At 41.7% G+C, this 12,650-nt stretch overlaps 1 long non-coding RNA gene across 1 annotated transcript; it reads left to right on the top strand.

Annotated features, from left to right (window-relative positions):
• The first annotated feature begins 1,242 nt into the window (after positions 1-1,242).
• On the top strand, positions 1,243-11,312 carry LOC138959867 (uncharacterized). The gene is made up of 2 exons (XR_011453815.1): positions 1,243-1,350; positions 5,687-11,312. It is a non-coding gene; the product is annotated as an uncharacterized lncRNA (long non-coding RNA).
• The last annotated feature ends 1,338 nt before the right edge of the window (positions 11,313-12,650 follow it).

The following is a 12,650-nucleotide window of genomic DNA, read 5'->3' as shown; positions in this document are numbered from 1 at the left end:
ATCCGTCTTTTAGCAAAGTTGGGACATGTAAAATGTGATTGTAGCCGCGCATTGCACCTGCAGCATGCAGCATCTGTGCGAAATCAACAGATATATCAGGCACGTGCAGACCGTAGCGTGAAATATCGGGAGATATACCCCCGGCCATGCATCATGGAGGTGTGTGATATACAGATTGTTGCACCACGCGCATGCAGGCTTTCTTTATGAGTCATAATTACAAGGTGCACTTGCTTTGCAGCACTCCAGTCCCCCTGCCCCCACCCCCTCTCTCTCTCTCTCTCTCTCTCTCTCTCTCTCTCTCTCTCTCTCTCTCTCTCTCTCTCTCTCTCTCTCTCTCTCTCCCTCTCTCTGACAGATTGTAAGAAAAGGCGTAGCCTTAAATCTTAATCCTTGTTAAATAAAGTTCAATTCAATTCAATTCAATTCTCTCTCTCTCTCTCTCTTTCTCTCTCTCTGTCTCTCTCTCTCTCTCTCTTTCTCTCTCTCTCTCTCTCTCTTTCTCTCTCTCTTTTATCTCTCTCTCTCTCTCACTCTCTCTCTCCTCCCGCCCTTCCTCTCCCTTAATCTGTCTCTATCTCTGTCTCTCTCTCTCCATAGCTGTCTCTTTCTCTCATGCCCCCCCCCCCCCCCCCTCTCCCTCTCTCTCTCTCTCGCCTTCTGTATCTGTTTTTCTCTTGTTTCCATCTTTGGGTGTGTGCAACCGAGACAAAGAAAGTGTTCTTTCTGCCCCTGGGCAGTGGGAGATAAGCGGTGTTTGATGTTTTAATGACTCCGGTGCAGGTTAACGCCCACAGACTGAGTAGAAGCTGATCATACTTTCAAATTTGTAATTGAAGCTCGCCTTGTATCAGATCAGTTTTCTTTTCTGCAAGATGATCAGTTTTTGCAAAGAAAATTGTTTCAGAGCGGGTTTTTGTTCTTCTCAATGCATAAAAGCACAAAAAAAGGTCACTCAGTACACAAATTCAAACTCACTTTGTCTGTCAGTCTCTAAGTAGGGAATAGATTGCGCATTTTGAGGAGAAAAACGTCGTTGTCAAAACTCACTAAAAAAGGATATAGTTTGCCCTTCAGTTGACTCCACCGCGACCAACCCCACCCAATGATTTATATAGGCCCCACCCAAGGACTACTACTAAAGGTCCTTGGCCCCACCCCTTGTCCCACGTTTTGCTCTACCTGCACATTTTCCCAACTTTCATGTCTGATGTAGTGACGTCACTTTGTTGTTCCAGATACGATGACGGCGTTCTGGAGGTGATGGGTCTGACGTCAGCATTCCACATCGCTCAGCTCCAGGTGGGCCTTGCTGCCCCCATTAGGCTGGGACAGGCTTCAAAAATCAAGGTAAGTCAGTTTGCAAAAAGGTAAAGGTAACCATAGTTGATCGTAGGGAAGCGAGATGTAAGAAATCACAAGTTCACAGGGAAAGTCTCAAGGCTTGGAAACATAAATAGCCTACATGCATGCAGGAAAAAGAAGAACAAAATGGGTAACGCCGTGATGTGTGTTAGCTCGCTTTCCCCAGTGAGAAAGCAGCCCGAATTTCGATGAGGGTAACCTCACAGGACAAAATGAAATCGTATCCTTTCAAATAGCAGCTTTATTAGGGCAGTGTCCATCTCGACTCCCTCGCTGCCTTTGCCTTTCCCGGCCCTGCAGTAGGGCCAGGTACCCAATTCAAGCTGGGTGGACAGGAGAGCGAAACAATTTAGTATTGGGGGTCGATCCCCGGCCGACCGCCAGTATGAGAGGCAAGCACTCTGACCACGATGCCACTTCCCCTCACAAAGTCAGTGTAAATGATTTAAAACGAAATGCTCTTCTTGATCGAATAAAACCAAAGTCTTGTTTTCCTCACTGGAGCTATGCCAAGGTATGCCAACTAATCGGACAGGTGTCAACGTGTCAGGGGTCAATGTTCCCGCGTGTTGGGATGTGTTAGAATATCGAAACATGTGTCCCAATTTTCGACGATAAAAGCGAACAAACAGACGAACACTTGAAACTCGCACACACACACCTCACACACACACACACCCATCTCACACACACACCCCTCACACACACACACACCCCTCACACACACACACACACACACACACACACACACACATACACACACACACACACACACACACACACACACACACCAACCCTCTCCCCCCCACCCAACCACCAAAACACACACACACACACACACACACACGCACACACACACACACTTTAAGGACTCAACAATATTCGTCAAAATAATTCCCCCGCTAAGCGTGCAAACCGAAGACACTTGTGACGATATAAACAACATATCCTCCTCCCGGCAATCTTACCTACCCACAAGATAAAGAACACAGCTGTACAACACACGTTTTGTGATTCACGGCTTGTCGTTCGAAAGTCATTTCCTGCGTTTGTGTATTGTATGATCGTCCTCCTCCGTACCCCATGCCTCCTTGGGATCTGTTTACAAACAACACAGAAGTGGCCGGAGGGGGGGGGGGGGAGAAGGGGGGGGGGGAGGGGGATGTGCGCGAGCGCGCGGGTGAGTATGTGTGTGTGTGTTGAGCGCATTTTGACGGCTGAATAAGAAAACCACGATCTGCACACGCGCGCACGCACACATTTACACACACGCACTCACGCACGTACGCACAGACACGTTCTTTCGCAAGGAGGGAGAGAGGTGATAGTGCATGTGCAAGAGAACTTACGTTTTCGGACAGTTCTCATGGGATTCCCCACTTTTCTCACAGAAACAGCTGTCTTGTAGGCAACAACAAGAGCTTAATCATAACTGATAAGTTGACACAAGTGTATACACAAGAGTGAAACCGCCTCATCCGTTTCTCAATTTAGCAAGTCAGGAAGGTTAGGGAGGGCGGTGTGTGTGATAGTTAGGGGGGGGGGGGGGGGGGGCTAGAGAATATAGCTCACTTTTATATATTCTACTTTTACCACAGATATAGGAATATAGTTCACATTTCTACTTCGAAGTTCAATATGTTTCTTGTACCAAAGATATTCTAATACGGTATTAGTAAAGAAATGACACCCGTGGGACCGGACAAATCCGTCCGTACATTGCAGGTAGTCCTCTCATGATGGTGTACAGTCATAACGGGACATTACAAACTGTCCTTTCTTGAGAGGTGTCCTCCCAAATGTGCCTGACGTTATAGACACAGTGGTACCCACAATGTAAGGTCCCTCCCATTAAAGGACAACTCTCACCAAAGTACGCCTTCTGTTATCTTGTTGTGTATTATTTTTAGGTCAGCAAAAAGTTCCTTGTTTCCATTATGCTGACCGACCCCTTTTTTTTCCTCCTGCCTTGAACTTTTTTTTGACCGTTCAAAATATTTTTATTAAAATTGGCAAATTCAAATTTGCAGACTTCGCAAGGAAAATTATTCTTCTCCGACATTCAGGGGACACTTATCGTGCGATTTCCGTCACTCATTGAAAGCCATATACACCTGTTTCCACGAAGAAGAAAAACTGCAATAAATTTTGTTTAAATAAAACACACACACACACCAAGCAAACAAACAAACGATACAAAAACAAAGAAGAATCGACCTACCGACCTTAATTGCTGGGGCCTTGGCATTAGTTACAAACAAACATGATTTTGTGTGGCGTCTGCGATGCGGGGACACTGTTGGCTGTGTCCTGTCTTTGCAAGTACCATTGTTCAATGGAACTGAGAACATCTGTCTAATACAAGAGCTGGTCTTATATTGGAAGTAAACTTACAGAAATTATGAACAGAAAATCTGAGAAAGCAGTAAGGGGGGGGGGGGGGGGGTTACGACACCAAGGAGTGTGTGTGTGTGGTTGCGTGCGTGCGTGCGTGCGTGCGTGTGAGGGGAGGCAAGGGAGAGAGAAGAGGCCGCTATTCTCAGGTACGGTGAATATCTGTGCTTCCACTGAAACGTACACATTTAACAGTGATGTTTGTGAGGGGCATTAAATCATGTGAAGAGGCTGGTGTCACTGCCTGTCATTTCGGCGCAGATTAAAACAGCCTGAGAAACGCCTGATACCAGTCGTGGTACCAACTCTCCACACAGCCCAGATAAGTCAAACGGACAACTGTTTCGTTTACCAGCAGCTGTTTTACGTATTTGCTCCGCGAGATAACTGTAGATGGCATGGCCAGAAAAGATGTCCATTATGTGGGGAGAAATTGAGATTGGGAGAAGATTCTGGTACTGAGTTCTCCGTATAATGCTCCTCAAGATAACTATAGGTGGCATAACCAGAAGATGTTGATTATGGGGGACGGTTCTGGTTCTAGGAGAGCATGAAATCCAGAGTCAAACAGATATTTTGGCAAAGCGATAGACTGACGTCGTAATCATTTTTCTTGTCGGCAATTATGTAGGAGAAGAGTCTGGTTGTAGAAACGCATGAAATCCAGAGAGCCAAAAAAGATAATAGTTGCCGTATCTTTGAGAGGGTTGTAATCATGTTCTCTCCGGCGAGTATGTGTTCCGGAACACTCGCAGATTTGTTGTCGGGTAAAGATTATCGTGTTCACAGGTGATAACTCGTTTGAAGTGCCGCCTTCCCAGGCTGCCAGACAAAAATGATTTCAAGGAGGTGAATGATTAAGAGACCTCAGGCATAATCAGTAGAAAGAGGAAGGGTCGAGGGAGAGAAGTGGTATTCTGCAGTGACACACAATTAGGAAAACGCCGTTTGCACTTTTTGCTTTTGCGGCGAAATTATTTCTATACCGTAGCTCTGACTAGCTGTGTGATGTTCTGGAAGATACTGTAAACAATTGAGAGAGAGACAGAGACAGAGAGAGAGAAGCGTAGCCTGGAATATCTTGGAATATCTAGTTCTACCGTTATCCACGTTTAAGATAGTGTCAGAATCGTATACAAACATTTAACCAGTTTATTGAAAGACGTCCGGGCGGGGATATAGCTCAGTCGGTAGCGCGCTGGATTTGTATCCAGTTGGCCGCTGTCAGCGTGAGTTCGTCCCCACGTTCGGCGAGAGATTTATTTCTCAGAGTCAACTTTGTATGCAGACTCTCATCGGTGTCCGAACACCCCCGTGTGTACACGCAAACACAAGACCAAGTGCGCACGAAAAAGATCCTGTAATCCATGTCAGAGTTCGGTGGGTTATAGAAACACGAAAATACCCAGCATGCTTTCCCCGAAAGCGGCGTATGGCTGCCTAAATGGCGGGGTAAAAACGGTCATACACGTAAAATTCCACTCGTGCAAAAAAACACGTAGTGTACGTGGGAGTTTCAGCCCACGAACGCAGAAGAAGAAGAAGAAGAAAGACGTCCTTGTAATTGGTTATTATCTGCTCGTCCCTTAATGGGAGAATTAGAGATACGACTCAAATGAGAGTAATGATTGAAATCAAATGAGAGTACTGAGAAGGAGCGCTCTGTTCGTGTCCGTGATATTAGAACATGGATCGAGTCTGTTCTGAAAGCCTTTCTCTTGTCTGCTCATGGCTTGTTAGAGACAATTTGGGGGTTGGGGATTTTAGAAAATCCATTCCTTCATACACTTACAGGAGTATTTTATGTCTGGCATTTGGAGATTTTATTGGAGTGCATCGAAGAAGGGGGGTACTTTTAAATAAGATTCTGCAGACTTTCAGCAATACGACATTGTAGTGATAATTGTAATCTTTCCTGTGTTTTCAGATCAGACTGATGGGAGGCAACGCCCCCATGCAGGTAGACGGGGAACCCTGGGAGCAACACGCAGGGGAGATCACCATCTCGGCACGGGGTCAGGCAGCACTTACTGCCCTTGCATAACTCCAGCAAACTGCACTGACCACAGCCTATCTCATACGGATAAGCCCAACCTTCATCTTAAACAGAACAGACAATCACACCCAGAACAAACACGTCAAAAGTCTTTTAAAGAGTTTCTTTTCGAATTGGCAGTTGAGCTTGTTATATACTTGTTAGTGGGCACGTGTCTTAATTTCACAAACAATCGCACCACGGCAAGACAATTTAGCGATGGAACAGTAAGGGACAAGCTCTGGACATACATTCAGGGGTAGCCGCTTGTTCAGTTGTAATCAATTTTCCACAGGACAATTCAATGTTGTGACAGAACAGTAATTAAACTACAAAATGTGAAGCTTTTGTGAAATGTGACAGGGTGACACAGTAGTCGCCCTTTCTCATCAGACTTGTCTGTCGGCCTTGAGGTTGAGCTGAGCTATTTATAGCTCTACGTTCGGCGACTTCTGGTTAGACATCAGACTTGTAGATTGCAGAGAGCTGTTTGTGACAGGGTCTGACTGCAGTTGCCTCTTTGTATGCTCTTTCAAACCTTTGAGTTAAGCAAAGGCGTTTTTTTGTAGCGCTATCAATTTAACTGGTGTTTGATTGGATTTGACTCCAAAAGGGATTCAGGTGTTTGGTACCCTACACTTAGTTACAGGCAAGATCCCAGGCAACAACATCCAGCACATCTGACAGGATTTTCTTTTGCTCACCATTGAAGTCTATTGACTCTTCCAAATCAATGATGTGAACAGTCTCTTATGAAGAACAATTAATCCGTTTACATGCACGGTATCTGGCTATTCCAGAATTCCAGTGAGCTTCATTTATCATTAGTCCTTGACGTTTATTACTTTCAAAGTAATTTTGATTTGTGATGCTTTTGCTGATGGTGCAGATACAGTTTTACAAGTTTACAATACTGCCATTTAATGATTGTTGGGAGTCTTAAAGGAAGGCCTTAACTTATGAGGCTTGTAGGCATTATTTCAATTTCTTTATAAGGCCAAAAAAAAAAAATTGTCTGTTTAGGGTAACCCGACCGACCCTATCGATTTGGCGCCGACCCAAAAACTTTTTTTTGATTTAAAAAAAAAAAAAAAAAAAAAAAGAGGTAAAAATGCTAAAAAGAGACATTTGGCGTTTCTTTCTCTCCCTTTCTCTCTGTTTTATTTATACGTTAGTTTTGAAACATGTATTCATCAAATATAAGAAGTGAATTTACACACACACAAAAAAAAAAAAAAAAAAAAAAAAAAAAAACCTACCTACCTACCGACCCTACTTTTTTTGGTCATGTTACCCTAAACAGACAATTTTTTTTTTTTGGCCTAATTGATTAGCGTACAAATGTTCTTTCCAAAGAAATTGTCTTTTTATATATGTTAACACCTGCTCCTCTGTTGATTGTATCAAGTATTAATTATATTAGTCCAGGGAGTGTTTTGCTCAGTCTTGTCCTTTTTGTGTCATATTTAATAATAATAATGATAATAATAATAATGACAGGTTTTATAGCGCGAACCACAGTAATCTATGCTCTCCACGCTTTACATATTAACTATGAATGAGAACATAACATCAAATGGATATATATACATTCTAGCACCATGACGGAACAATAAACTTTGTCATCATTTTCACGAGTTTTCATTCACAAGCACCTGGGAAATAAATCTCATGTTCCCCAGGCAATAAATCCCCGGTTACCATAGTTGCAGGAAGCAGGTTATACATGGATAATCAAAAGCAAACCCAATAGAAACGCTCGGGGATTCTTCGGCTCTTTTCATTGGTGTTTCCCCAGACCTAAACAGACGACACGACACTGCTTTGCAAAGTTTCAAAAACGAACTGGCAAACTGGCAAAAGTAAACAAAAAACAAAACTACTTCATGAAAGGTCATACATTCACCAAAAACAAATGAAACCTAGCGATATGTTTTGTCTTCTTACAGAGTCATGGAGTGCGTGTATCTGTGTTTCGATATACAGACGTTCGGAGAAACATGAACGTCAAGTTCAAGTAAAACGACCCCTGACACACACATTTTGACCCGTGCACAAGACGTTGTATCGATAAACGAAGCACAAATAAGCAACAATGATAAAAGCAAAGAAAATGGCAACAAGATATGCAAACATCTAACAAAGCCGAGCAAGCAGAATGACAGGTCTAATGAAAAACAAAGAGGTACTGAATCGGAAACAAGATCGCGATTCTGTCCTTCGCTGCACGACGCAAATCTTCTCAGTGTGACCTTTGACCAAACGTAGCTTCCACATTCGATCACTCAGCTTAATATTTACAACAGAAAGCCGAGGGGTGGAATACCGAGATGAACCTACAGAACTGTGCATCCTCAAACCTGACATATTCATCCCAACATTTAATGAACTCAAAAACACAGAAAGTTGCTTTCACACGCCAGCTTTGATTGCCAGTGGTTATCAAACCTGGACTCGTGTGGTTATCAGCACGGAACCCGTGTTTCAAAGCATGGCTCCCTGGGTTGATTTTGCACTTATTTTCTCACTACCAAAATGATGACAAAAACGATGTTTGGTGGTTGACAGACCAGCTTTTTTGTCGGTCCTCGGGGGGCATATCGATGGAAGGCCTTATCATGTGACTAAACAGGCAGACAGATACATCTTTCTCACAGGTATCAGCAGAGACAAACACCAACACTATTTTGTGGCGTCTAACCTGATGGTTCATATTTAAAACTGGTCTAGCTTTATACAAATCACTCAAAGGCTTTAACAGTACATTTTTCCAAGATATAATTCATATTTGTGTATATTGTAAATACATCCAAAATACTTTTGATGCGGAATCCAATGACACTCAGACGTACTTTCATTTAATTCTTTATCGTCCATTGCCAAGAAACGTACCAGATGTTTGTTTGTCTTTTATCCTTAACGTTTAGTCAATATGCCCTTGCAAAAGAGTGGACAGTTTAACAGAGTCCACTGACAGACTTGCTTGTGAGTTGTGCAAGAGCATGATGTAACTGTTTGTGAGGGACAATTTACACAAAGATACCTCGCACTGTCTATGTTTTAAAGCTGCATTTAGATGTGAACTTACAATATGGTGTATCTCAAAATGCAAGATTGTTGTAAATGTATGTGTTTTATACTCTTGGTGACTACAACTCTGACTCTTGTTTGTGAAGTCAAGTCTCAGACTCAGTCTTACTATTCAATGACAAGCTGTATTCCGTTACTGTTTTTCTGAATTGCTGGTTACATGTTCATACATGTGATATGACTTGACATGACTCATACAATTTTTGGCCATTTACATCAGTCAACGTCCATTCTAGGGTTGATTTTTTGACATTATTTTGGTTTAATTCCATGGTCAATTCGTGTTGTTTGTACATGTACCGCAGTTTGATCTGTGCATGTGTTATGTGATTGAACAGTATGTGCACATTTGAGGTAGTATGTGTATGAAAATAAAGTATTCATTTTTTAGCATTGCTGTTTAGTCTTATCCATACCATGTGCAATATTTCAGCAATTATATGACAGTCTCACAGGTTGCTTGGGGGTTGACTCAAGAGTTCAGTTGTTTGTGTTGAAATGTGTGTGCGTGGTTACATGTCACAATGTGTGCATGTGTGTGTTCTGTTATTGTTTGTATTATTTGCACCCGTCCCCCCACGACCTCCTACACTTTCTTTTGTGGTTGGATAAAACCTCATGTTTATTCGTGTTGTGTCGTGCATACTTTATATGTTTGTTGTAAACAGAAGTTCATGTGAAGCGTGAATAAAATGGTGTAAAATATCTTCCTAAGCGTGAATAAAATGATGTAAAATATCTTACTATCTGACAGGTGGCACTGTCAACAAAGCCGATGCAACTGATGTTTCAAAAGTCTGGAACAAAATTATGTGCATATAAGTGTCATCTTCATGTGGCTTTATTCGAGAACTGCACCATGGAAACGGAGCAGAATTTGTTATTGATGAGTTGGAATTTCAGTTTACTTACTTTTGTACCACCAATGAGCTAATGACCAAATTGTGTCGTTAAATTACTGTTTTTCCTCCTATTTGTGATGTGTTTGAACGTGTCTTGGCGTGTGTATATTGTCATATCATTTTATTTGACAGCATTTCTTGATTAGTTCAGCACATGCTTGCTTTTTCTGCATTTCAGTAAAAAAAAAAAAAAAGTCTTTCCCGCGGATGTTTTGCTAATAGTTGTTTTTCACATTTCTGTAAAAATCTGAATTTAGGAACATATTTTCAGTTATTAGGTAAGTCTGGTTAACCCTCCTCAGTTGTTACGGTTACATTTGGGTCAATATCTAGAATTATCATATTTGTAAAGATTGAAGAAGCTACAGCAGCAGATAACTTGTTTCTGATTCAGTTTCTGATTTCTATGGGATGAAGTTGAGTGGTATGAGCATTTGCTGTTCTTCTCTTTTTATTCTGCAATATAAAAACACATTGCTTTGTTCTCGTTGGTTGTTAAGTCGCTTGACAGGCAGATTGGTTGGAAGGTTCTGTCTTATAAAATTTTACTAAAGATATATCAAGAAAGCTGTCACCAACCATTCATTTGTCCGTTCCTCTGTGATTCAACCATTCGAGAATCATTCAGAATTTTGCTCCAAAAGCGCATTTACTCCCATTCCACCCCGTGCTATTTGTTAAATTTATTTTGACAAAAATCCTCTTCGCGGTTTGATGTTCCGCGTGCATACTCTGGTGAGTGCCAACAGTGTTATTTACTCCTTTTCTTCATGCAATATTTTGTGTGTTTGCTCTTACAGTATTTGCTCTCGCACCCAAATGCCTATTTTATCATTGTTTCGAACTGATAATTCCTGAACAAAAGTAACTTGTTTGTATACCAAACTGACTGAAAGTTTTAACATTATGCCCTGGATACCTTAGTCAACCGCGTTGCAATGTGTATTTCTCAAGTCGAACAATTCTTGTATTCTACATACATGAGATAGACCACCCATTACATAATTAAACCATATACTAGTTCACACGTCTGTATATCATGCAAATGAGGTCGTGTCAAACTAGTCTGGCAGGGACCTATTTTTCCACTGCTCAAAGTCACCGAGACAAACGTCATTCTTGGAACACTTTTGCGTTTGGTTACCATAGACCTCGGTAAACGTTCCGTGTTTACTCAACGACCTAGTGGTTGTTTCCCGGTAAGAATACGTGCATTCGTTTGTTAGCTTGGTGTGATTATTAACACATGTAAGCTTTCGCTCGCATTTCAATATTTAATAAAAACACAACTCGTGTAAATCTGATATAACACAGCAAGCAATTTAGTATTTTCTATGAATTACATTTTTGACTCATTAGTTTTATGGGTGATTTTGGTATATTTTTAAAGGTGTGTTGTATTTATTTATTGAGTATACTCTGGTGTAACAAAATCGTTTCGTGACGCTTTTCCGCTGTGTGCTTCTGCAACTGCCGTTTTCTGTGTTTCTAGTGGAACTGTGATTAAAACAAATTAAGGAATCTTACACTGTCGAGGTGTTTTGTCTGTCTTGGGGGATTTTGTGCGGAAAGGATTGTGTGTATGTGTCAGTCTCTGTACTGTTTGTCACAGAGAGAGACTCGGAGTGTGTGTGTGTGTGTGTGTGAGTGTAAGTGTGTGTTCTTCTGCCTGCTCGTCCGTCCAATCAAACAGACTCTCTTTTTACCTGTCTGTCTGTCTCTCTCTCTCTCTCTCTCTCTCTCTCTCTCTCTCTCTCTCTCTCTCTCTCTCTCTCTCCAATATAGCTCTATTCAAACAAGGCTAAATCACATACACCGCCCTCCTACCTGAACTTAAGTTCCCCATTCTGATATATTATTTTAGCAAGTTATATTTAATATTCTTATTTGGCTAATAATTATTTTTATGTTTCTAGTTACGTATTTATTTACTTATTCAGCCAGTTCTTTATTACATTATTTTGGCATTATCCAAAAGTCTAAAAAATATTTTACATAAATAAAAAGCAAATAAGCCTACAAAACCGCTCCACTTCAACTATATTTCGCGTACACTATGGCAACAACCCCAACAAAATCTTTACTTCCATCCCCATTTTGAAATATCGCAACAACAGACTTCCAGATCTATAACACGATCATATGTGTTCTCTGTTTGCATGTCTGTCCAGTGTCTTGTCCCCCCATAAAGCATATCAACACTACCTGTCCCAAGATAGGCCAATTGGTTCTAAGAGGACGTTAAAACTAATTATCATCTCTCCAAAGTCGACCATAGTCTTTAGGGCAGAGTGGGGTGGGGGTGTGTGGTGGATTGTAGAACTCGGATCTTCAGTAACATCAATAGCTAACGGACAAATGTCCCTCATGTCCAGCTCAAAGATATTCCGTGTTCTTATCTTTGCCCAGCTTAAGAAATGTACCACAATGAAAGAAAACGCAGACGAAGAAATGTACCACGATGAAAGAATACTCAGACGAGGAACAGTGAATTCCTCATTTTTAGTATAGCCCAAGCCGTTCTTATTCACAAGACGCCATGACACGGCCCATTAAAAGTATGGCAGGCCATTTGTGCCTCCTGACCAGTGTCACGTAGTTCAAAGAATAGTCCGAAGCAAATAGCGGAAAGCAATAATGACTTGTCCTCTGTTCGTCTTCATGCTTAGTGACCGTTGTCCAGTAAAAGCCTCTATTGCTGGGTCTTTTCATGGTCCCTCGTCTATGTGTGCTCCAGAGAGTATTGTAGTAAAAGAGATGTACATGACGAACTGTAAACAGTGATATGTGTGCTAGGCTCCTTTGTGAATTCGGGTTACTTTTGGGATTGTCAGAATGTGCGTGTGTGTGTGCGTGTGTGCGTG

Source organism: Littorina saxatilis, linkage group LG2, assembly GCF_037325665.1.
Source record: "Littorina saxatilis isolate snail1 linkage group LG2, US_GU_Lsax_2.0, whole genome shotgun sequence".
Lineage (NCBI taxonomy): Eukaryota > Metazoa > Mollusca > Gastropoda > Littorinimorpha > Littorinidae > Littorina > Littorina saxatilis.
This window is presented reverse-complemented; position numbering and strand designations above follow the sequence as displayed.